General features: G+C 39.8%; 1 protein-coding gene across 20 annotated transcripts in view; it reads left to right on the forward strand.

The window, feature by feature from the left end:
* The window catches only part of JAK1 (Janus kinase 1), a 251,790-nt gene that overhangs the window by 147,172 nt on the left and 78,689 nt on the right, over positions 1 to 25,929 (forward strand). For 8 of the 20 annotated variants that reach the window (XM_058303444.1, XM_071217413.1, XM_058303443.2 and 5 more), the window contains 2 exons: positions 11,040 to 11,096; positions 12,462 to 12,547. The exons of 2 other annotated variants lie outside the window; for them this stretch is intronic. The gene's annotated coding sequence lies outside the window, so the exon portion shown is untranslated. Of the gene's footprint in view, positions 1 to 11,039; positions 11,097 to 12,461; positions 12,548 to 14,862; positions 15,005 to 25,929 lie in introns of all 20 variants that reach the window. 10 more of the 20 variants (XM_058303439.1, XM_058303440.1, XM_058303447.2 and 7 more) reach the window with 2 other exon arrangements.

The following is a 25,929-nucleotide window of genomic DNA, read 5'->3' on the forward strand; positions in this document are numbered from 1 at the left end:
CAGAAGCACCCTTAGAAGGAGGAGAATGGTTGTGGAGTTCTTTGCTTGCTGTGGCTTGGGCCTTTTGAGTCTTTGAGCTTTCTGTAGGTGCTGGGAGTTTTGCAGATGATCCTGGTAGTCCTGAAGCTATAGTTGTGAAAAAAAAAAGGTGGTGGCTGGGAGCCAATGTGGCAGCTGTTCTATTCCCCAAATAGCTGATGTTGTTAAACCTTTACAGGGTCCTATGGACCAAACTGGGGATGAGCAGGATCAGCTCCAGACAGCTCCTCACTTGCTTGATCTCATCCAGGATCATGTATTGCATTTAATTTTTATTGTCTCTTCAGTTGTTCATTATTTCTTTTTCTTTTTTTAAACTGTGGGAACATGTATACAATATAAATATCCCACCACAGATAGTCCCTATCATACCATTGAATAGGGTTAATCACGTTCACAATACTTCATTGCCCTCATCACCTTCCATTTCTAAAGTTTTCCCATCTCCCCAAACAGAAACCCTTTATCCATTATGCATTAACTCCCCAGTCCCCTGTCAGCATGTACTCTGATTTCTGATTTCAGGTGTGTGATGTATGGTTTTATTTTTGTTTTTGTTTTGTATTTACCATGGGTCTTTAGTTTACATTCCATATCTATAACATCTTGTTTGCTTTGATACTAGTTCAACTTCAACAGTGTATACAAACTATATTCCTTTATACCTCTGTCCCCTACCTTTATGTAGTTCCTATCACATGTTTATACATCATGAGTCCAAAGTCATTGATTTATCACTACATTTTTTATACATATGTCTTTTAGAGCCTGTGGGAAGTAAAAAGTGGAGTTAGAAACCTAAAATATAATGTTACTGGCATTTATGTTTACCCATGTCATTACCCTCAACGGAGATCTTTATTTCTTCATGTGGCTTCAATCTATTGTCTGTTTTTCTTTTCATTTCTTTAGCATCTCTTGTAGGACTGGTCTAGTGGTAATGAACTTCGTTAGCTTTTGTTTATCTGGGAATATCTTAATCTCCCTCATTTTTGAAAGTTTTGCTGAATATAGAATTTTTTATTTGGTTGGCACTTCTTTGCTGTTAGCAATTTTAAAATATCCCACTATCATCTTGCTTCCATCATTTCCTGAAAAATTGGCACTTAATCTTACTGATGCTCCCTTGTATGTGACATGTTGCTTCTCTTGTGGCTTTCAGAATTCTCTCTTTATGGTTAGTATTCGACAATTTGATTAAAACATGGTGTGGTATGGTGTATTTGGGTTTATCCTATTTGGAGTTCATTAAGCATCTTGGATGTATATATTTATGTCTTTCATTAAATTTGGTGTGTTTTCAGACATTTTTTTTTTTAATGTTCTTTCTGGCCTTTTTTTCTTTCTTCTCCACAATACATATTTTGATATGCTTAATGATGTCCCACGGCTCTGTCAGACGCTGTTCACTGTTCTACATTCTTTCTTCTTTCTGTTCCTCAGACTGGATGCTTTCACTTGTCTTCAACTTCTCTGATTCTTTCTTCTGCCAGCTCCAATCTACTGTTGAATCCCCTTAAGGAATTTAAAAGTTTTGTTACTATGGTCTTCTGCTCTGTTTAGTTTCTCTTCCTAATTTCCATCTCTCTTGATATTCTCTTTGTGTTCATCTATCATTTTCCTGATTTCCTTTGTTCTTTGTCCATGTTTTCCTTTACCTCTTTGAGCATATTTAGGATGATTTTTAAAAGTCTTTGACTGATATATCCTAGGTCTGGTCTCCTTATAGATGGTTTCTAATACTTTAATCTTTTCCTTGTCCCTGGGCCATTGATTCCTATTTCTTTTTATGTTTTATAATCTTTTGTTAAACCTTGAGTATTTTGATATTTTATGGTGTTATCACTGGAGTTTAGATTCTGAGGTGTCTGTTCATTAAGTTTGTATCCAGCTCTCAGTATGACAGTTTTCCTTGATTGCTAGGAGCATAAAAAAAAAAAAAAGTGGGGGATAAAAGAAAACTCCTTTCCCAGTCTTTGCAGATTCCCCTGTGAGAGTGCTTTCCTTTGGCATTTATCCATATAATGAGTTTGGGGAATAGCCCAGCCAAAAATGTAGGGGCATCCCTGATCCTTTCTGTGCATGTATCTTGTTTTGGGCATGTGAGTGTGGCCCTAGGAATTCCTCCATTTACAAGTGTGTGAATGTCCCCTTTTTCCTAGGAAAGTTTCCTCATGATTGGGGACACTGAAGTATATGTGCTACAGCTAGTAGTCCCTTGCCCCAGGCTGTATGACCTAACTATTTTCCCACATCGTTTTGTAGGACAGTTCTATAGGACAGTCCTTTGAGCTGCCTTCTATATGCTGGGCAGACTCTAGGATCGCGAGTCGCTCAGGCTACCCCTGGACCAATTGGGCCAGGCATACATGCTCTCAGTATGTGCATGCATGAGGGTTACTCTGCTCCTTCCAGAAGCGGGACCAGGGATTTGCACTGGGAGCAGCCCCGCTGGCTAGCTGGTAAGGGATAGGGGAGGGTCAGCCAGGATGCAGTGAGAGCCTACTTCTTTTAAGCAGACTTTTTCTTAATTTGTGCTCACTCTGTTATATCAGTCCTTAAAGTGTTTTCTGGAACTTTGAGAAAGATGTTTCTACCCGTTCTTGCTGGTAGTTCAAATCTTGCTGGTAGTTCAAATTCATTTTGAATGGGCATGACTGTATCTTTTTTTATTTTTTTCCAACAGTGGTTTGAAGGATTTTCTATTAAAACCTGGGCTTCTTTAGGCATTTTGGATAATTTAAAATGCACTGCTTTATGTTCTTAGCATATTTATTTGATTTAGCCATGTGAAATTATTTTTTAATTTTGTAGGTAAAAAATGGTCAAATGTTGCCCGAATCATATGGTTTAACCTAATATTTTCTGCTGTCACATTGAAAATGCTTAGGAATATGGAATACCATGTTTCAGGGAAACACTGGCTCCCTCTTATTCACTTACGGAGGAAACATGGCATTTAGTGTTTCTCAATAGATTAACTTAAATCTTTATGACAGCCCTTCTACGTAGGCCCTAATATTTTCCCTGTCTTTAAGAGCACACATCCAGTGAGTGGTGAGCTGCGTTCACACCCAGGCAGCCTACTCACAAAGCTATACTGCTTAGCACTTCTGTTTTGCCCCACCTCTCCAGTCTTAATTGTGGAAGTCCTGGGTGTCTGGGCAGGTGATACAGGAGCTCATAGGGAAAAGAACTTAATTTTTTCCTAAAAATGAATTCATTCTTTTGCAATAAGAGTTTAGGTTCTTAAAAGGATACTGTTTCAGAGGTACCTGGCAATTCCTGATGTACTACTTTGGAGGGTGCACAGTGTCACATTTCTATTTTCTTCTGAAATACTAAAAATCCTTGCAGCCTTTCAGCGTTTGAGGTTAAGGGTGGTGTGGAGACTTGATGGCCTAATATTGAAAGAAATATTATTGCCTTGGAAGGGGAGGGTGAATGTTTGTTTTGTAGAGTCCATTTTGACTCTGAAATCCTGTGGGTCTCTAATAAACTACTGCCTCTCCTCAGTGTTGCTTAACTTCTTTGATCTTAAGCACAGAAGGAAAGAACAGGAAGCAGCTCAGCCATGAGGGCGTTTTATTTAGAAATTGCTCATTGGCCTCTTGCTTGCTGAATCCCATGTTGATATTGGCGGAGGTAGGCTGGGGGCAAGGAGTGGGAGGGGCAGGTGTGTGTCCTTGGGCGGGCTGTTCCTGGGGCTGCTGATCTAGGCATGGAGACAAGGCTTTGGTTCCTCTACCTGTAGAATGGATATCTTAACCATGACATGGCTCACTTTTCAGTATTCAGTATTCAGGTCTCAGTTTGTATGGCACCTCTTCAGAGAGACCTTTCCCAACCACCCATCTTTAAATAAAATCCATTTCCACTGTCCTAGTATTTTCTTTCTTTCTTTCTTGTTTTCATTGCTCCTAGCACTATTTGGAATTCTTATTTTTGCTTACTATTTTTTAAAAATCTAAGTCCAGCTTACCTGACCTGAGATCCCCCTACCCATCTTGTATTTTAACTGGAATACCAACCTCACTCTCTCCTCTGCTATTGTTTTTCTTTATTGTTTTGTGGACTCATGATGCTGCAACTTCACTTTGCTGTGATGCCAGGTACTGCTAGTGAAAAAATGACTCAGCTCTTCACTGCCTGTCCCCCACCGACCCCAGTTCCTTTCTCAAAACCTGGGGCAAGAGGTTTTTGTAACCTTAAATGGTAACCTCATACATGGTGCCTTTGTGTCATTTATTGTGCCATTTGTTGAGTACGTTTCTCAGGACCAGGACTGGAGGACATTTGAGTGATGCCCCTGGGATCCCACCGAAATGCTTCCTCACCCAAATTGATGACCAGGAGCAGGGGTTGCTTTCCCATATCTCCACGTGCTTTCTTGTTTCCTAGGATGCTACTTCCTTTCCTAGGGTTTGGTCAGCCTTTCTCTTTGCTCCTGCTCAGAATTCTCAGTGGCTTCTGGGTCACTTTTGCTCGTTCCCCAGTTGCAGAGGTAGACCTGAGTTAGGCCCTTATGTGATTTGTTAGCATGCTTGTGTTACTTGATGGTAAACATCTTTATATAGTAATTGTACACTGTTTAGTGCCTGAAAATTCTAAATACCATGACATTTGAATAATTCAGTTACTTCAGTATGAAAAAAACTAAGTCTTAAGGCAAACCATGGATTCTTGGAAAGCAAAAATCTGTCTTTAGGGTAGCATGTTTGATGAAGCAACTGATTGTATTTTGTGGTGCCAGAAATATATGATTCCCTCTTTATAGCCTTTATTCTGCTAAATTGTCTGAGACATGAAGATCCTTTGATGTGATTTCTGGCACCACAATTTTGTGGTGACAGCCAGTGATAGAGCATCATGAGAAGGAAGGGCATCTAGTCTGTCCTTTGAATTTCTCCTGAAGGGTGATCATCAGCACAATGCCCAGATCGTTGAGGAGAGGATGCCGGGCAGGAGGCTGGTGATGTCCCTGAGCACTGTGGGAACATGTCGGAATCCTGCTTTTAAGCAGTGTTGTGCAAGTTCTTCAGAAATTTCTTCACTTCCCCTGGAAACATATAAAAGGATATCTCGCTCTTTGCAGAAATTACTTAGGGACTGAAAAATGCTTTCAGGAGTAGTTTTGCTGAGCAGGAGATTGGTCAGATTTGATGTCTAGGTGGTGGCCATTGTTATTAAAAATAGCTTTCAGAGTTGGGAGCCTAGGAATGTAGCAGTTCAGAGGAAAGGATTGGAGGCCCTTTGTTCTTATACTAGAAAAGTGAGGTGTTTTGCCTGGCTGTGGAATTTAGGCAATTTACTTAACTTCTTCGCATCTGAATTTAATTCTCTGTAAAATGGGGATAACAGCAGTACCCGATTTGGGATTGCTGAAGCAGTACCGATTATGGGATTGCTGAAGATTAAACAAGTTAAAAGTAAAACACTTGGCATGATGCCTTGTACATACAGCTATCACTGACGTTGTGCCCTACTTAAATTTATTATTTTTTTCTCATTTTTCATTCTTGAGAGTTCCACGAGGTTCTGTACTCATTTTAAAAGTATAACTTTTACTGTTTTTACAAAATATCAACACAAATAAATGAGACCAAAACAGAATAGCAGTTATATATGGCAGGCATAAAGAGATTGAGAGGTGATGAGGTTTTTTTGTTTTTGCTTATTATTATTGAAATAATGGAAATGCTTTAAAAATGATTGAAGTGATGAATGCACAACTATGTGCTTATACCAAATATTGATTATACACTTTGGATGGATTTATGCTTTATTAATACGTATCAATAAAACTGATTTATTTTTTAGAAAGTATAGCTTTTACTGTGGCTTTAGGCTTTATCCACAATGACCTAGGAATTCTTCCTGGGAGGAAGAATCTTTGGTTCTCAGTAATTAATTCCTTTACATTAGGGTGGTGCAGTGGTGAGGACAGTCCAGTCAGAAGTCACTGGGGAACAGAGAGTGTGTATAGTCACAGGTGGAGGCACCACCAGAGTACTTAGTGCCTGGCACAAAGTTCAGCTCTTGGGCTGGTTTGATAAAGGAATCAGTGATTTCGATTTTGTCAATTAAAAAGATACCATAGCTTAAGTATTAGGGGAAGCTGGGTGAAAGTATATGGGAACTCTATTATATATGCAGGTCTTCCGTAAATAAAAAATTATTTCAAAAAATTTTTCTTTTAAATCACAGCAACAAAAATGTAACCCATAGCACCATGCCTGGTGTAGCAGTTCGAGATTGTTTATGAATTCCAAAAAAAGGTATTGATCATTATTGTAAACTGGTCTGTTTCTCTGGGCAGATTCCCTTTGCTTGATTTAAAGTCAAAGGCTTTGTGTTTACTTGATTAAATCAAGATTCGGGCTTCGATTCGATCACGACATTAGGGTATGCAGGGTTGAGTCCCTGTCCCCGAGGTGGGCTATATAAACAGACACTCTACTAAGAATACAGGAAAAATACACAGAGGAAGAGAGAGCACCATAGACAAAGAAGAGGAAAGAGTGCTCCTGCGGACCCAGGAAGAGACGAGCCACTCGTCTGATAGTTTGCAGCCGAAGAGAACAGAGCAGCTGAGCCCTATGCCAGCCTGCAGCTGAGATCGGAAGAAGCTGGGCCCACAGAACCATAAGAGAAAGAGGAAGGCTGAACCCTCGCAGACATTGCCCGCCATCTTGCCTCAACATGTGGCAAATGACTTTGGGTGAGAAATCAGCCTTGAGTTGGACTCCTTAGGGCCTTTTAACTATAAGCTTCTACCCTAAATAAATACCCTTTATAAAAGTCAACAGATTTCTGGTACTTTGAATCAGCATCTCTTTGGCTAAGTAACTGGTATATAGTTGATGCTTAATAAATGCTTGTTTGATGCAAAAATGAGTTACAGTTTGAAATGGAATCTGACACTTAATAGCTATGTGATCTTTAGCCAAATTATTTTTTATGAATCCCAGTTTTATTATCTAAAAAGTGCAGACATATCTAGCTTGTAGCATTGGTGTGAGCATTAAATGAGATGTAAAGAATCTTACCAGAGAGGATCTAGCATATAGTAAGTGCTCTAAAATTAGCTATTATTATTAATGATAGTATTGACATTCTGTTGTTTGGATATCCCTTTATTTAACCAGGAAGCCCCTTCCCTCCCCCTCCCCCTCCCCCCCTTTTGGGTATATTTAGGTTGCTTTCAGGTTTTGCTCCTATAAACAGTGTTGTGATTAATAGCCTTATGTTTAAACCTCTTCGTGCATACATTATGTTTTCTTCGGATAAGTTTCAGGGATTCAGAGGGGTTCCTATTTTTTTAGGTCTTTTTATTTCTTTACCAAATTACTTCTGGGTAGTTTGTAACAATGTACCATTCTCCACTGCAATGTGGAGAACATATTTTAGAGGTGAAGAGATAGATGGGTGGTTGAGGAGAAGGGAGGAACCCCTACACAGAAGAGGTACCCCTTTCACACTGAAGTTAAAGGCAGAGGATCTTCTCTGATTGTTGACCTGAACAACACCCTGAGGGTGAGCTCCCACACCTTGGTAATTGCCCAGTCAGCCTCTTGCCAAATAGCTGGGTGTCCCTCTGCCACGGTGAGGGTAGGCTGAACTACTTCCACTTTGTGTCTGCGGCGTAGGGTTTGTATGGCTAGTACCCACAATGGGTACCTGTCGCAGGAGCACAGAATCTTACTGTTGACAGGGGAATTGAAAGAGAGTCTTATAGCTTAGATCCTCTCTTCCCGTGAAAGTTGTAGCATGCTTGGAGTGTTGGGTATACAGATAATCCAGACTTAATTAGAAAGTGCCTTTGCCCTACGAATATTAGAGTTTGGAATGTCTTTAAAGCAGTCTGGTATGGTGGATTTTAACTCTTTGGAAGCGAAGGAACCCAATTTTATTTTATTTTATTTTTTTTAAAGATTTATTTATTTATTTCTCTCCCCTTTCCCTCTCCCCTTTTGTCTGCTCACTGTGTTGTTCTGTGACTGCTTCTATCCTTACCAGTGGCACCAGAAATCTGTGTTTCTTTTTGTTGTGTCAGCTCTCTGTGTGTGCGGCACCGTTCTTAGGCAGGCTGCATTTTTTTTGGGCTAGGTGGCTCTCCTTATGGGGCACACTCCCCCCTACGCGGGGGATACCCCTGCGTGGCACAGCACTCCTTATGCGCATCAGCACTGCCCGTGGACCAGCTCTGCATGGGTCAAGGAGGCTCGGGGTTTGAACCGCGGGCCTCCCATGTGGTAGACAGATGCCCTATCCATTGGGCCAAGTCTGCTTCCCCCAGGAACCTAATTTTAAATCATATCCCACATGGAACCTCAATTTAGTAAATAGATAGATAAATTTATACTTATTTTTAAAGTTCTATATGGTATAACATGTACTTACGATAATGTCAAGGGACCAATAAAGCTGCTTTAAGAACATCAAAGTTTGAGTGGATTCTGAGTGGCAGTCCCACTCATCTGCCAATTTCATTACCCACTTTCTTCTGAATTTAATTTTGGTTGCAGTGTGGAAAATATCTGATTCACATGGATAAGTAATTGTAGGTAAGAATAGTTTCTGAGCAGTTTACCTTACAGTTTCAGGATCTCTCAATTAAATTGATCCAGAAGCCTGAAAGAATGGGGGAACTTTGTCTTAAAAGTAGAATCATACTATTTAACAAATGCTTCCATTCTTTATCACAAAGTGCAAGATAGATGATAATGTGTTCTCCCTTTTTATTACATTGCAACCTGTTTTGAATTCATTTGTTACTGCATAACTGACTATTCCCCTTGCTAAGAGCAGGAACCCTGTAGATTGATGTGCCTGGCATTTAACTGAGCGTGTGTGCTATGGTGTATCAGTATACATTAGTATACAGTATAAATTTTTTCTGAAAAATTTTAAAGAGAGTAGACAAGCACAGGTCTGAATTAAGAAGAAAAAAAAAAAAGAAAAGAAAAAGACAGCTTCCTTTAGAATCAATGACATATTTACAACATGTTCAATTATAAGCTCAGATTTGATGAAAGAAGTTTTTATCCTGAGGTTTGCAAGCAAGAAAAGGTGAACATATCAATATCCTCACTGGGTTAAAATTTGCTTTAAAATTTATTTGAATTTGTGGGGTTTATTGTAATTTCAAAAAATTCAAAAATACGTCTTAAAAATGAAATTTGAGTAAATTTTCGCAGAACTTCATAGAACTCAGAAACTTTTGGTTCCTCAGAACATAGCTTGAAAATCCTTGGTTTGCTACATATTACCGCCTCACTCATTTTTATAGAGATGAAATCAAGGCCTTAAGGAAGTGATTTTCCAAAGGATACTCCACATGTTATTGGGAAATTTGAGAGGAGTACTTGGGTCTCTTTATGCTTCTCTGTACTGTTTCTCTCTGTACAATTAGGACTTCCTGAGAGGTCAGGGAGCTGGGAAACTCAAGTAGTACTCCACTTCTCTCCCATAGTGGTTGTGTGTTTGTGTGTGTGTGTAGGCACATGAATGTACTCCTCTGTACCTGCTCCCAGTAGACTCTGAGACCTGGCTTCAGGTAAAAGGGTGGAGTAGGTGAAACCTATAGCCTGAGCCTCTTTCCTTGGAAGTACTTGGTCTGAATCTTTCTCACCACCTTTCACTGCATGAAAACTTACCCTTTACCCTTGTTAGGTCCCAGCTATACAGGTAAACTAGTCTGAGTTGAGTGGTGGGAGTGAGCTGACTTGCTGTCTGTCCCTGTTTCTGTAGTTTCATAAACATCTCCTGGAGTAGACTGCTTTCACCCTGAGAGGCTGGGAGGTTGGCAAGGGGATTATATTCTTAATAGTCTTTTCTTGTGTACCCTTAAAATCCCATGGTATAGGGGGGAAGCCAGTCTTAAGAAATAAGACTGACCCTCCTCAGGGTGCTGCGGGATGGGTCCTTGGTGAGAGTTAGAAAACAGGTTTTGTCTGGGTGGGACAGCTGACTCCAGAGAGGATGGCCTGACTAGTAGAAGACAGACAGGACTTCAGCCATCATTACCTCTTCTCAGCTGGATACTCCTGTGCAGGGCCCACCCTTCCTACCCATGCACTGTAGTCCTCATCCAGCTAACTGACTTCCAGCCAAATACAATGACTTTTTACTACTTTGCGTTACATGGAGAACATACAGATTTTCTTATTGTAGAATGCTTAATAGCTGTTTGGGTTGACTGATAATTTGATGATGTACTCATAGCAGTAGTGGCCATGTGTTACCTTAAGGATTCCATAGTTTATGCATTTATTAATTCAATAGGTACTGCTTGAGTGCCTGCTGTGTACAGGAAGGCAGGTATCAGGCTATAAATAGCATCGTCATTGAAGTCAAATCTGTATTTGAAATTCACCTTTTCTCTTGACTCTCAGTGTGCCCTTTGGCAAGTCGTTACACTTCTCTGAACCTAATTTATTAATTCATTTACCCATTCTTTCAACAAATGTTTATTGAGCACTAATTATGTGCCACGGTCTTTTCCCTCTTGACCCTTCTCTCTAGTGAGAGAGATCAATACAAAACTAATGTATAGACCGATAAGTAACAGAATTCTAGGTTGTGATAAGTGCTCTGAGGAAAATAAACCAGTATATAGTAAGGAGGCTAGGAGCTGGAGAGGGGGCAAGTGGGCCCAGAGTCTGGGCCTGGGTAGACCATCCTTACTAGGGTTATGGGGAAGGGCTGTCTGCAGAAAGTACTTCATCAGATCCAAAGGATGATAAGGAGCTAGCTGTGCGAAGAGCAGTCAAGGCAGAGGAGTCTGCTTGGACAGAGATGGGAAATAGTTTGGTATATTTGAGGACCTAAAAGTATAGACTTGGAGCATAATGGGAGATGAATAATGATAATAAATTTTGCAGCAGCAAACCCTTAATTTGTACTGTGCCAGGCATTGTGCTGAGTGCCTTCCTGTATATTAACTCTTTTAATGCTGATAATCCTATGAAGTATGTATTGTTATTCTTCTTTTACAGATGAGGAAACTGAAGCACAGAAGGGGCTAACTAACTTACCCAAGATTTTCACAGCTGGTAAGTGCTAGAGCTGGGATTCAAACACAGGTGGTCAGGTTTTAGACCCTGTTTGCATCTGCTAAGCTATAGTGCTGATAGCGGCTAGATCATGCAGGGCCTCAGTTTTTTCATCAGTAAAATGGAACTAATGCGTGGATTAAATGAGGCAATGTTTATAGAGTACCTGGTATATTGGTAGGCACTCGTTAAGTGGACCTTATACCTGGTGGTGGTTGTGGTAAATAAGGAACTAACACTTTAGGGAAGGGGCATATGTGCCAGTTATTATGATACAAGGAGAAGTGGCGTAGGGCTCTGAGGAAGGCATGCACATGTGCACAGTGTTGTGAGGGCTCTGATCAGGAGTCAGTGCCTTCCATCTGGGGAATGAGAACAGGTTTGGGTGGGAAGGGGCACAACACCTTTCTATTGAGCCTTAAAAGATGGACAGGATTCACAAATGCAGAGTAGGCAGGAGGGGTGTGCCTCAAGCCATTGGAAGAGCAAAAACCTACTGTGCAAAGGCAAAGTGACGATAATAAGTTGAAACCAGCATTCAGCAGGGCTTGAGGCCATCCTTAAGCTTTGGGTCATGTTGTGGAACATGTGGTGCTGGTGTCCACATCTTGGTTTAAATATTTAATTTAGGAATTCTGTTAAGTCTCTCTGCCTCTTGCTAAGTCCATGAAAGTGAAGATTTCTTTTTTCCTTTTTCTTATATTTAACATGTTGTCTGGCTGTTTTCTGATAGGTACCCCTCAAGTAGGAAGCTTTATTACACCCCATCCCCACTCCTCCAGACAGGTTGTTTTACAGGTCTTTGCAGAAAAATAACTTGCAGAGATGTTGAGAGCACAGAGTTTGGAGCTAGGTATGCCTGGGCTGGAATCTTTTGCCAACTTTTTACTTTGGACCTTATGTTTGCCTCATTTAGCTCCCTGTGAGGTAGGATTTACACTCTCAGGTCATTGTGTGAAGATCAAACAAGGGCTAAGCATGTGTTAAGTGCTCAGATCATGGCAGTGGGAGATACTATTATTGGATTGCATAGTATGGAAAGTTTCAACATCCACAGGAAGTCTGTGTGAGCCTTAAAATTGTCTTTTCCCATATTTCTGTGATTAGGAAGCCTAATCAGTTGGCAGGACTCATTGGATCTGTGTTGAGATGGTTTTTAAAGCCATTTTCAGGCTCAGGGGGATGTCATGCTGTGATGTGTATTTGCCATCCTGATCTTAGGCTCATCTTTGTAGGATAGGAACAATAGCATCCTATCAGGTGTTTCTGATTGTGAGTAAAATGTCAGCAGTTCTACATTCCATTCCAGTAGATGCCCTTTTCCCATTGACTGAAAATATTGACTCTGTTTTTCTGCTGCCTCAGAGTGGATGGAGGAGTGGTTACAGACGAATTTCCATCCAGTTCCTCAAACACTGAGCACCTACTGATGATCCAAGCATAGTTCTAAGGTCAGTGCATGAACTACAAAGACAGTAGGACTTCACTTGACCTCCCAGCAGCACACAGCTGATGAAATGATTTTCTGTGGTGCCTTGTTGGTTGTCTCATTAATGAGTGAGTGGGTACCTTTGGCATTTAGTAGAGGGTATAGCTAGGAACACTATCCTATAATGTGTGAGAGTCCTGTGCAGGAAAGCACTTTCGGTAGCTTAATGACTTTCAAACATCCCTCCAGCCATTTCTAGAGGAAAAACCCTGTTTGTAATTTTTTTTATCCAGAGCCTAATACCATTTAATTTAAAGTACTTTTTGCATTGTTTTGATATACCCTAACTTTTTCAGGAATGCAACTACTATACAAACTGATATACTGTTATACTTTGTTTTATTTGGAACTCTACCAAGAGCCATTCACCATTTTGGGAAATCATGTAACTGATGTATTTGTGTTGCCAAGAAGAACATGCTAGTATCTGTCTGCATTTGTGGTTTTTACATTCCTGGTCATTTTAGTTATTGGTGCATGTACTGGACTACTTCATTGTCTTCTAGTGTACTTCTTCTAGTGTACTTGTGTAGAGAAATTACATAGTAAAACACATATTCTTATCAATTTCTTTAATTTCCCTATTATAGTTAGGATATTACTGATTTTTTTTTGAAATTGTATTAATAGTTTATATTGGTTTTGATTTTTCAACTCATGTAGTAAAGGGAACATTATAAAAAATATATGTTTTAAAAGTATGGTGCTAAGGATCATTGGTCAGGTTTATTGGAACCATATCAATCAGATCTGGGAAAGTGACAGAGAAGTGGATAGGGAGAGTTGTAAACTCCATTTTGTTTTAAGTCATGATATGTATAGCCTTGATTTCAAGCTCGTTTGAATAAAGAGTTGTTTGTAGCTGGTGATTTTGACGTTGTAGAAAATGAGTGTATCTGAATGGATGTGAAGTGGGTACAGTGGTTTAGTTCACAGCACGCTGGACCTGAGAACTTTAGCTTCAAGGACTAGAATCCGTGTCACATTTACCCTAGCCAACTAGTGGGAGTGTCATGTGATCCGAAGTACAGTGGTTTTAGAATATGTTAGCATGTTTGTTTAATAAATTCAAGTTATATGTTACCATCCAAGAATGATTTTAGTATTTTCCAACTTCAATTCTAATTAAATGGCATTGTGTAATTGCTTGCGGCCTCAGTGTAGGTTGTAATCAGCCAGAATTATGAAAGCGTAGTGAGTCTGGGAGCTATTGAAACAGAGTTGGGGATATAGCTGTGCTCTGGGAATCCTTTACCTGAAGCTGCTGAATGGATAAGCATGAGGACCAGCAAGTAGTGGCCAGGAAAACATGATAAAATGCTTAATAAAGTGCTGATTATGTACGTGCCAATTGTTGTAGGCTGGAGTTGATGGAGTTAAGTTGTAGAGGAGGAGATTAGGTTAGGATGGACCTTGAAGGGAGGATAATAGAATATTAAAAAGCTGGAATTGGGTCTTTTATCCTACCCTGAATTTCCACACTATTACCCAAGTAGTCACATTTGCTTGTATTCCATATCTACATTTACAGTAGTTAATAGATACCTTTTATTTAGTACCTAATATGATTCCACTATGCTTGTTCCTTGGTACAGTTCAGTGAGGACAAATTGGTATTATATATGCAGAAACTTGGGGTTCAGAAAGCCAAGGGCCCAGGGTCAGCCAGCTAGCTCACAGGTGGCGGGAGTGAGATTTAAACTCAGCTTTGGCTAATGCGCATTCCTTAAGGACTCTCTATCTCTTCTTTCTAGAGGTGGTTATCACAGCTTGTTTACTCACCGTTTTTTAATCAGATTATAAGGCAGATCTCCTTTGTCCCAAGAGTTGGAGATTTGTTTTTAGTTTTTGACATACAATCTGTGATTATATTTAAATGAGGTATGGTTAGAATGTTTAAGGCCAGTTAGTAAAGTAGCAACTTAATAGCATTTGACAAGCATGGTTAACCAAAAACCTAAATTATACTAAATGTTTGAAGTGGTGAAGCATGAGGGAGATTGTTATACTGTTACTAGTTAGCTTTAAAAGATGTGTTTGTGAACTGAGAAATTTATGTGAGTTGCATTTATACTACTGATGTTTCACTGTCTTTGGAAATTCCCCTATGGAGACTTCTTACAAACTTGGCTTAATAAACTGAGAGGGAATTTCAGTCCTTGTTCTACAATTAAAGAAGGATAGAGAGTGAATTTTCATACCCTCAACTATTGTGAAGTTAGTTGTAGTTGCCAATGAAACTGTCGAGTCAATGAAAAAAATCTTGTTTTTAAACAGGTATGGTCTGGCAAGATGTTCTCAAGTAACGAACTGGGAAGGACAAATCATCATATTTTTTCCTTAAAATCTTCAAATGAGGAACCTAACAACACCTTTGGCTGCTTAGGGAATTTTTGCCACTGAAAGCCCCTTTTCTCAGGTAGTGTTACTGGATCTCTAAAGGTCTGCCTGCAGGGAAAGGATTGAAGGCTTCATGCTGTTCATAGTGCTTGCAATTTTCTGTGATTTGAGGCCAGTTACTTAATCTCTCACTTGACTCAAGTCATGCTGAAACTAGCAATTTTTCTTCCGAGAGCAGATTTCAAGAATTGCCTTCTTAGTCGAGAGTGGAAGGAGGGGCACCCTTGTGGTCCAGCTCAAATGGGTAGGCTGCCTCAGTTCTAGTCTAGTTAGATTAGAACTTTGAGTCTTGTAAATTCTCCTGATCCACTTTGAGAGAGGTGGGAAGGAAAGGTAATGGCAGTGATTTGGGTTGGATTTAGTCATAGAACCATCACTGGACCTGTTCTGATTTTGGCTTTATTGCTTCTTTTTTTTTCTTTTTGGAATAGGTGGGATTCAGTCATTGGTGAGGTTGTGGGGTGGGGACAAGTGAGGGGTAGTAGCTTGCTTAAGTTGACACTTCCTTAGAAGGAGGTGATAACTCTAGCAAAGGGAATGAGAAAGGGAGAGAGACGTTTAAGAATCATTGTTCTGGTTTACAGTGTTTACAAAAGGTTGAACTCGGCCATAAGTAAAATCACAAGTGTTTCCAAAAGGTTTCATTTCAGTTACTTATTTTTTTATTCCCAGGTTGCAGAGCAATTTGATGAGGAGAGCCCAATTTTTGCTTTTGGATGACCTAAGTGCAAGTGCCAGCCTTACCAGTTGCTAGCTGCATACTTAGGAAAATCGCTTAAACTCTGACTCCAGTTTCTTCATCTGTAAAATGGGCACAGTAATGTCTGCCCTGTGCCCTATAGCAGGTCACTGGGAATCAGCTGGATTAATAGATGTGAAAGTGCTTAATTATCTTCAAAGGACTGTATAAGTTGGGGGGAAAATTGTTGATATGCTTTCAGGTATCAGAGGTCAATGTGGCAGTGCATGGAGGGAAGAGAAGTCATATTTTTGGTGACTGAGTGAGGCCATGTATTCCGAAGCCCAAAAGTTCTACTTAGGTTTTTTCCTAATGCAGCAGTATTGTGGTGGGTTTTGGACGGTGGCCAGAAACACAAGCTACATATATTAAAGAACTTTGGCCTGCTCTAATGTGGGATTACTGGCACCCGAAGATGAAATGATCAAGGGATGTCTTATTATATTCAGATGTGTGAGTCATCCACATTTATGAGTTACTTTAAAAAATGGAATCGTAATAGAAATGGGCATGGGTTCAACTTACATTATTTTCCTTCACTTCAGCAGTTTTCAGGTTAAAAGTCATTGAATGCATATAACTATCTTAAAGCATACAATTTATAAAGAGCTTTTAGGACTTAAATTTTGTGTAAAAGCACCTGAATTCAAGACCGTTCCTTAATTTCTGTACCAGAAGGAGAACAGAGGCATTTTTGCATTGGACTTGTCCCAGTGTACCACTCTAACACTTAATCATACACGGAATCTGAAAGCAGGAACATATGGACGCTTACAGCCCTATTGCCTGCAACCCTAGTTTCATGGTCATCTATTCTGCCCATCTCTTTTACCATGGGAGAAAATGAGGCTAGGAGTGTTATCTGACTTGTCCAAGGCCCAGAGCTAGATTATTGGAGAGGCAGGGTTAGAACTCAGTCTACATCACACTGCCTTCAGGGAAATAGACATCACCAAGATTTGGTCATTGTGTTTGATAAGAAACTTCTCCCAACCCGCATTTATTCCATTTAAAATCACAGTTCATTCATTTTAAGCCACTTTCCTCTGGTTTAGGCCTTTTCAGGCTTAGAAATAATTTTCAAGGATTGTTTTTAATAGCACACCTTCTCTTTATGTTGCCGTCTGTTCTCCATTAGCTTGTTGAGAAAGGCTACGTGGCAGTTAAATTTCTGAGATCTTGAATGTCGAAATATGCCTTTATGCCTCCTCCATACTTTATTGATAATTTGATTATAGACTTCTAGGTTGGAAATTGTTTCCTTTGAGAATTTTGAAGGCACTGTTGATGGTCTCTTTGCTTCAGTGCATCTTCTGAAAAGCCTAAAAACATTTTTTATTCCTGATATTTTGAATGTGTTCCGTTACGTTTTTTTTGGAAGCTTATAGAATCTTCTCATGTTTCCTGTGTTCTGAAATTTCACAGAAATGCCAGAACAAGTCTTTTTTCATCCTTTTTTTTTTTACATTTGGTAGGCCTTGACAGTCTGACATCTCATGCTTTCAGTTCTGAGAAATCTTTCTGAAATGATTTTGCTGATGATTTTCTCTCCTCCATTTTCTCTTCTTTAGGAATTCCTTTTATTCAGATATATGATCTTTTGGATTGGTTCTCTAATTTTCTTTTCTCTCCTTTTTTCCAAACTTCTCTAAGTTATTTCTTAACTTTATTTTATTTTTTTTAAATTTATTTATTTTTATTTTTTTATTGACTTTGTAATAATATTACATTAAAAATATATATATATATATGAGGTCCCATTCAGCCCCACCACCCCCACCCCACCTCTCCCCCCCCAGCAACACTCATTCCCATCATCATGACACATCCATTGCATTTGGTAAGTACATCTTTGGGCACCTCTGCACCTCATGGTCAATGGTCCACATCATGGCCCCTACTCTCCCCCATTCCATCCAGTGGGCCCTGTGAGGATTTACAATGTCCGGTGATTGCCCCTGAAGCAAATCTTATATATATATATATATATATATATATATATATATATATGTGTGTGTGTGTGTGTGTGTGTGTGTGTGTGTGTATGTATATATATATATATATATGCAGTGGACACAACCAATCCAATGTCCACAGAGAAAATGTGGCATTGGTGTGGGAAGGGTGGACATGGTGGCTGCTGGGTGCGGGGAATGGGAGGAAGAGATGAGATGGGGAGGCGTTTTCGGGACTTGGAGCTGTCCTGGGTGGTGCTTCACGGACAACTACGGGACATTGTAGATCCCCCCAGGGCCCACTGGATGGAACGTGGGAGAGTGTGGACTATGATGTGGACCATTGACTATGGGGTGCAGCGATGCCCAGAGATGTACTTACCAGGTGCAATGGATGTGTCATGATGATGGGAGAGAGTGTTGCTGTGGGGGGAGTGGGGGGTGGGGGCGGTGGGGTTGAATGGGATCTCATATTTTTTTAATGTAATATTTAAAAAAATGAATTAAAAAAAATAATATTAAAAAAATAAAAAAATCTTCTATTGGGCTTTTCAAAATTAAGGTGTAATTGCATACAGTACAATGGACTGACCTTAAGTATTACTTTAGTTTTGACAATTGTGTACATCTGTACCTCAAACAAAATATGGAACACTTCACCAACCTAGAAAGCTCTATAGGGTCCCTTTCTAGTCATTTTTCATTTCTGCTATCCTCATTTTAATAGTCAAGAACTCTTTCTTAGTTCTCTGAAATGTTTTGATTTTTTTTTTAAAGAAACATCTTATTCTTGCTTCATTGATAAGATATATTATTTTACCTCTCTGAGGATATTAATTTAAAAAACTTCTTCTCCCTGCATAATCTTTGTTTATTCCAAATTACTTTTTTTCTGTGCCTATATCTGTATTAGAGGCTTTTCTCAGATAAACAGACAAATCTGAACTTCTATTCATGGCTAAAAATGGGAGGAAAGCTGAGCATGTGTGAGGGCCCTGTGAACCTTGCACTTCACTGAAGGCTGATGTAAACAACCTTCTGGAACACCAGTGTCACTCTCTTTATTCTGTTCTGTTGGGTGATCACATTCCTCAGAAAAGAATACTTCAGTCTCTTCTGGAGAGTTAGGGATTGGCTTCCAGGGTTTCTGGAGTCCTGAGGTGGCAGCATTTAAGCCCTCAGCATTCAGCATGCGTGCAGATACTTAGACCTCCTGTGTGCAGTAATGGCCCCCATGCTTTGCCTAGCATCTCTAGGCCCACGACCCTCTTACTGTCTCCAGAAAATAAACCTCTAGATCTGTCTTGCCCATATTGTAGCCTTTGGCTACATTTAGCCATTTAAATTGAAATTAATATTAAATAAAATGAAGAAGTTCCTCAGTTTCCCTTGCCACTTTCTAAGTGCTCAGTAGCCACCTGTGGCAGTGGATATGGAACATTTCCATCATCACAGAAAGCTTTATTAGACAGCACTGGTTCATGACTTTTCTGTGTAGGAATCCTGCCTCTCAGACACCTCTTTCCCAGTCCTCTTCTATACCTCAGTTGCAGTTGTAACTGATTTTCCAGTTACTGGGACTTTTGAGACTTCTTTGATGGACTTTGGTTTGGAGCTTAGCTTTTGCCACTGCCATCATGGGATTCAGGTTTCATAGGTTATCTAAGTCAATTCTACACATCCATCTAATTGCCATCTTCGAAACTTTGTTGCAGATTTTCCCTCTCCTGTTCCCCTCCATGAACATGGATTTGGTCTCAAAACAAAACATTCCATACTGTGTTTTAGTGGTGTTTCAGGAGTGAAATTGGACACTTGTGTCAATCTGCCATTTTAACCAGGAATCCTGACTCATTTACTCCTACCAATCCTGCAAGGATTGTCAATCAGTAAGTGGGATCTGAATTTGGATCAAACTTTAAAAATCTAGGACCTTTTTTTATTGAATAGTCCTAGCTTCATCTTGTACCAAAAAAAACACACACTAAGTTTCAATGTCTTAATTATAGATGGGTTTACATATATTAACCCAGATATTTCTCAGATGTCCTTTTTTTTTTTAAAAAGATCCATTTTTTATTTACCACCCCCTCACCGCCCCCCCCCCCCCCGCCCCGGTTGACTGCTCTCTGTGTCCACTTGCTGTGTGTTCTTCTGTGTCCACATGCAGTCTTGTCAGTGGCACTGGGAATGTGTCTCTTTTTTTTTTGCATCATCTTGCTGCGTCAGCTCTCTATGTGTGCAGCACTACTCCTGGGCAGGCTGCGCTTTTTTTCACATGGGGTGGCTCTCCTTACAGGGGCACTCCTTGAGTGTGTGGCTCCCCTATGCAGGGACACCCCTGTGTGGCACTGCACTCCTTGCGCACATCAGCACTGAGTGTGGGCCAGATCACCACATGGGTCAGGAGGCCCTGGGTTTGAACCCTGGACCTCCCATATGGTAGGTGATGCTCTATCCGTTGATTCAAATCAGCTTCCCTCAGATGTCCTTAAAACCACTTAATAGAAGGGGATCAGCCTTGTGTTGAGTAATTCTGTCTTTTCCCTCCCCAGCTGTTTGTTTCCACTTTGTCCTGGAATTTATGACCTCTAAGCTCTACGTTAATGTTCTATTCAGCAGTTCATGACGTGTTTAGAGTTGAAAGCATCATTGTTTAATTTAAGCATTTTATTCAAACTATGTGGTTTTCCTCTTATATTAAATGATTCCTATATCTGTCTCTTTAGTTAGACTTCACTATGTGTAAAGCGGAAGTGGGTCCTGCTTGTCTTTGAATCCCCAGTGCCTTACCCCTTGTCTGGGGCAGGGATTCATAAATGTTTCCCTCTCTTAGGTTCAACATCATTTCTTATTTGTAGTATTGCACTTGTTTTCTAACTGCTAGCCTCTGTGCCTTCTGTCTCCTACTCACCCAAAATTACATATAAAATTTAGTCTTTTGCAAATACAACACTGCATTGATTTCTTCTCACCTTCACTATAAAATCCTGACTCCTAGGTATGGGATAGAGGGTCTGCCATGGTTTGCTTCTGCCTACTGCTTTAATCCATTTTCTTCCCCCATGGACCCTCAACTGCACTTCCTGCCCTTCGTGAGAAGGGTTTCTGCATGTGTTTAAATCTATGTCTTTATGCATGCTCTTATTTCTGCTTGAAAATGTGCTTTCTGTCTTCATTTCCACCTGCTGCTTCTGTTTAATATAGATTATTATTCTGCAAATCTCAGTCCCATGGTAAACCACTATGAAACCTCTCCTGAGCCTCCCTTATATAAAGTTAGAGGAGTCTGCTTTCTGCTCCCACAGCACCACATTTTGATACACTTATCCGTTAAAATGGACTCTTGCCATTTTTGCGGTCTGCTTTTTTCCACTTAATATAAAACTTACGGGGAGTGGATGTGGCTCAAGCAGTTTGGTTCATGGTGCCTCCTAAAGAAGATGAGCAGTTGCTGCAATGAGCAAGGAGCAGATGTGGCTCAAGTGGTTGGGGATTTGCCTCCCACATGGGAGGTCTTAGGTTTGGTTCCTGGTGCCTCCTAAAGAAGACTAGCAGACATAGCAAGCAGACAGTGAGCAGACAGGCAGGGGGGGCCATCGAGGGGGTGGGGAAGGTGAATAAATAAATTTTAAAAAACAAATAAATTTTAAAAAACTTATTATTTTTAATTGTTGAATGACATGTAACCTGTTCCTCATATCAAGGCTGGCACTTAGTAATCACATGAAAACTATTTCATGTGAACTGAACCGTTCCCTAGTATTCAGTGAATCCATGACAATTGATTTCCCTTTTGTCATCTTTGAATTCTGCTATCAGGAGGGTGATCATATGTTCCACTTTATGCCTACTTTCCTATCATAATTTATTAGTAGCACCTGACTTAGAAGTCTCCCAGTTTGGACAATAAATTACCTGGCTACCCTACAAATTACACATATCCAGCTGGAAGCCCATTTTAATTTACATAGTGGAACAGCCAAGAGTAAGAACTTCCTGGGGTGACAGATCACATTTGAAACATTGAATGTGGTTTCTCTCCACCAGCCAATCAGGAAAGGCCCAAATTGCAGGTCAGAAGAGTCATCTTTGATGCACCTTCCAAGTCTAGATGTTTCCTTTTCCAGAGGACTGCTGATTCCTTAAGAAGTGCATTGAGGAGTGGTTTGCTTTTCAGAAATTGTCATTTGAATCCTTTTCCTGAGGCTAACCTTTTAGATTTATGTCTCAGTCTAATAGAAAATCCAGGAGTGTCTGGGATTCTTTTTCCATTGAGGCCCTGGTAGGTCCGGGGCTGCCTGAAAGCAGTGTGCCAGGAAACCAGCTGTCGCGAAGGTGAAGGAGACTCAGAATGGCTTCAGTGGTGGGTGTATTGAGAAGAGTTTAGCATCTAGGTTCAAGGCTTTGCTCTGCCATTTCCTACCGATATGACCTTTGGAAAGCTATTTTAACCTATCTCAGAATGTAAAATGGGATAACATTCCCACTTTATGGGGTTAATGTGGAGAATAAGTGATATGTTGCATAAGAGTGATGAGCATAATTAGTGGCATAGTAAATGCTAAGCAGATATCTGTTGTCGTTATGATCATGACCTTTATTATCTATCTTAGTTTGCCAGAGAAGCTATGACAAACTAGTACACAGTGGGTTGGCGTAAACAGTATTGTCTTCACAGTTTTGAAGGCTGAAAATCTGAAATCAGGATGTTGGCAAAAAAAAAGCCATGCTTTCTCCTGGGTTTGGTAGCATTTTGGTGGTGGCATCTTCCATCACATTGCTATCTCTTTTCTCCTGTCTTCTGACATCTTTGACTGTGTCTGAATTCCTCTCTTTACAAGGCCTCAAGTTGTTTGGATAAGATCCACTCTGATTCAGCTTGGCCACACCTTAACTAATAATAACATCTTCAAAAAGTAGGTCCTGTTTACAATGGGGTTCATATTCACAGGAATGCTGATTAAGACTTAAACTCGTCTTTTCACAGGGTTCAATCCCCAACATTATCTTTTGACATAAGCTAGTTCAGAAGATGGCTTGTGAGGGTTTGCCGGGAGGAGTGAGTAGAATCTGCCCTACTTTCTTATTGTAATATGTAGGTCCTTAGCTGCCTATAAATGCTAGATGCCACTGCGTTGCAGAGAGTAGAAAAAGAAAATCAATAGAAATCATGTGGGTTGCAGAGGAGAGAGTAGAATGACATAATTGTGGTTGATGGTGGGTCAAGTGTGACTTATATTTACCTTCACAGCCTTAGGTTTGCCAGATTTGTATTAGAATTGTAAGGGCCTACTCTCAGAATCACGTGGAGAATTTAAGAAAATATACTTCTCTGGGTTCTACCCTTGGAGACCTTGATTAATAGAGTAGGTTCAGGGTAGAGATTGAGATCTGTGTATTTTTACAAAGCTACCAGGTGATATGATGTGCAGGTAGATGTAAAAATTACTAAGTTAGGTGACTGCTTTATTGCCTAATAATTCTATAAAATATTTCCTCTTCATTTGCTGTTTAATTTAGGGCAGGTGATGGCACAGTAATCCTCATTTTAGGGATTGGAAAACAGAGACAGATGATTGTTGAGGTACTACAATGGAGAGTCCTAATTAAAATTGATGAGAATTTAAAATTTTAAGCCTGTTGTGCATTCATGTTGCTATTATCCAGGACCCTTGCCTGTATTTAGATTATTTGAAATGAAATAAAATTATGTAATGAGTAACAGCAGAAAGTCCTATTAGAATTGTAAAATACTTAAAACATATGCCCTTATATGTTTATATTTAAAACGTAAAGGAAAATATTTTCTCTCTGTATTTGAAAACGTCTTCAGCTTTTATCACTGTTACTGAAGAAGAGAACTTAGTTCCACATCATTGATATTTGGCTGATTCAGTTCATAACTTAGGTTGGGTTAGTCTCAACTGATATTTCTTTTTGTGATCTTGAATTAACTATGTAATCTCTTTGGTATGTGTTTTCTTATCTGTAAAGTGGGGATAATATTACTGGCCTTCTTTATTGGTCTTGTTGGAAGTATGATGCAGAAGTAGGCAATAGGAATGTAAAGCCATGATAAATACCTAGAGTGGCCATGTATTCCTATTTGCCTGGGACAGCACGGTCTGCACCTGTTGGTAGGTGTAATTATTAATAAACAGCAAGCGCCTTCTTTAATTCTCAGGTGTTCTAGTTTGGCTGATGTTATATGTTCACCGTCTACACATAACATCCATCCGTTGTTTGCTTTTAATCTGTCCCGGTAGGAAGATTTTCTGATTTCATTCCTATAGCCCCAAACCCCTCACCAAATAATCTAGCATGTCTTAAATACTTTCTGATAATTTTCTCTACTTTTATGTAAATTTCATCTCTCTAACTAGATTGGTTAATGGATAAGAAATCTTTCTTTGTTTTTCCCCTTCTGAATAATTTTCTAGATTTGTCATGGTTTTAGCATTTTTGGCACCTTAATTGCCCATTTTGGCTGATGTACACTCTGAAGTGCAAGGAGAGGAAAGAAGAATTTTAAGGAGAAATGACTTTCATGAAAAGGGGCAAAATGGGATGAGAAATACAGTTCTTTGGCTGGTGTCCTGATTTGATATTTTGGAATATAAATGTCCTATGTTGATATTTCCAAGTGTAGCACAAATCTCCAAGTAATTAGAATTAAGCATTACCCTCATGCACTTTGGGACAACCACAGAGACCTCAGAAGATCAAATTTCAAATTGCCCCCTCTTTACCAGAAGAAATTTCTTTTAGAACTAAGGCCAGAAAAACTTCCCATTCCCCCAGAGGACTGGTGCATATATTTTTCCTTTTGACAATGAGATTAATACATTTGACCAGATTTCCCTTTTCTTTTACCTCTAGGAAACTGGGGCTCATTTCTGGCTCATCCTTAATGTCTATGTGGAAAGCTGTAGCCCGCAAATAACTTTGCCTGGTCTTGACTTCTTTGTCCTATGTTATAATTGCCTTGGTTCTGTATCTTTATTTTTATATATTTCTGTTTTGTTAAATGTATTCTTATAAACTGCCTTAGAACCTTGTGGATTAAGTTAAAGGGTGAATAAATAGCAAATATAAAGATAGCATTATATATACAATTTAAAAAATATACTATTAAAGAAAATTTTTGTTAAAAAGCATTATAATTGTAACATTATTTTCATGGTACTGTTTGGAGTTTAGAAAGAAAGCTTTTGTATTTAAAAAATCTATATATTGCTTTGGAATTAATAAAAACTATACACTGAGATGCCTGACAGAGGGAGGCTTCCTGGGCAGCAGTGGCCACTAGGGCTGGGATGAAAGAAGCAGGGCAGATGCAAAATCTGGAGAATGTGAGGACAGGACAGTCAGTCACCACCCAGACTGGCCGTATGCCTGGTCATCCTAAGGCTTTCAAAAGTCAACCTTTTCACTCTCCACAGTCTCTGGATGATGCTCTTCCCAGCTGCAGAAGCCTAGAGGCAAAAATCTCAGAATCATCATCACTGCTACCACCACCCAAACACCACCATTTCCCTACCCACGCCATTATGGCCTCTGCTTCCTGCTCTGCTTGAATAGAAACCTCATTCCTATGACCTGGCCTTTCTTATAAGCCTTTCCTTAGAGGTTGCTCCTGTACTAGCATCTAGCATTTGTTTCATACAACTAAGAGGGAAAGCCTGGATTCTTAGGAGATAAAGAAGACATAACCAGAGTATCTACTGACAAAAAACAGGTGAAGAGAACTGGTCTTGTGATGAAAAACATAAAAATTATTGGTCTCCACTGTTCTGGTGAAGGTTTATGTGCTGGGCAAATTTCTCTAAACATGAATCAAGGCTAAAAAACTGTGATCTCTATTTTTCCAGAAAGTGATTTGTTTGAAAATGATTGTAAATATTCTGGAGGCTGGAAATCCAAAATCAAGGTGGCAGCCCATTCATGCTCTCTCTGAAGACTGTAGGGGAGAATTCTTCCTTACCTCTTGCTAGTTTCTGGTGTTCCTGGAAGTCCTTGGAGTTCCTTGGCCTGTAGACGTGTCACTCCATTCTCTGCCTCTGTCCTCAAAGGGCATTTTCCTCATGTGTCTCTGTGTCCAAATTTCCCTTTTCTTCTAAGGACATCAGTCATTAGATCAGGCCCATCCTAATCTAGTATGACCTTAACTTGATTAAATTTGTAAAGACCCTAATACCAAGAAAGGTACCATTGACAGGTACTGGGATTAGGACTTGAACATCTTTT

Source organism: Dasypus novemcinctus, chromosome 9 (assembly GCF_030445035.2).
Source record: "Dasypus novemcinctus isolate mDasNov1 chromosome 9, mDasNov1.1.hap2, whole genome shotgun sequence".
Lineage (NCBI taxonomy): Eukaryota > Metazoa > Chordata > Mammalia > Cingulata > Dasypodidae > Dasypus > Dasypus novemcinctus.